The following is a 292-nucleotide window of genomic DNA, read 5'->3' on the forward strand; positions in this document are numbered from 1 at the left end:
AAAGGAAATAGGGATGATAGAATTATTAAAATGGATGAAAGGAAGGAGAAGAGCAGGAGGGTAAGAAAGAAAGTGGAAAGGGGACAAGGAGTGAGAAGGGTGAGAGGGACAGAGGGAAACATACCGCCGCCGCCCCATGCTCAAAGCCTTTGTTTGCCAGTTAATCTAGTTTCGTATCGTCTGATTCTTCTGTTGTCAGTGGCAGTGTAGCGGTTCCGTCTGCTTTTGTTAATGAGGAATTGGGAAACGAAATCCAAGCTTTTTGGTGCTGGCGGCGCGCGAGATTCGGTTC

Source organism: Penaeus monodon, chromosome 32, assembly GCF_015228065.2.
Source record: "Penaeus monodon isolate SGIC_2016 chromosome 32, NSTDA_Pmon_1, whole genome shotgun sequence".
Classification (NCBI taxonomy): domain Eukaryota; kingdom Metazoa; phylum Arthropoda; class Malacostraca; order Decapoda; family Penaeidae; genus Penaeus; species Penaeus monodon.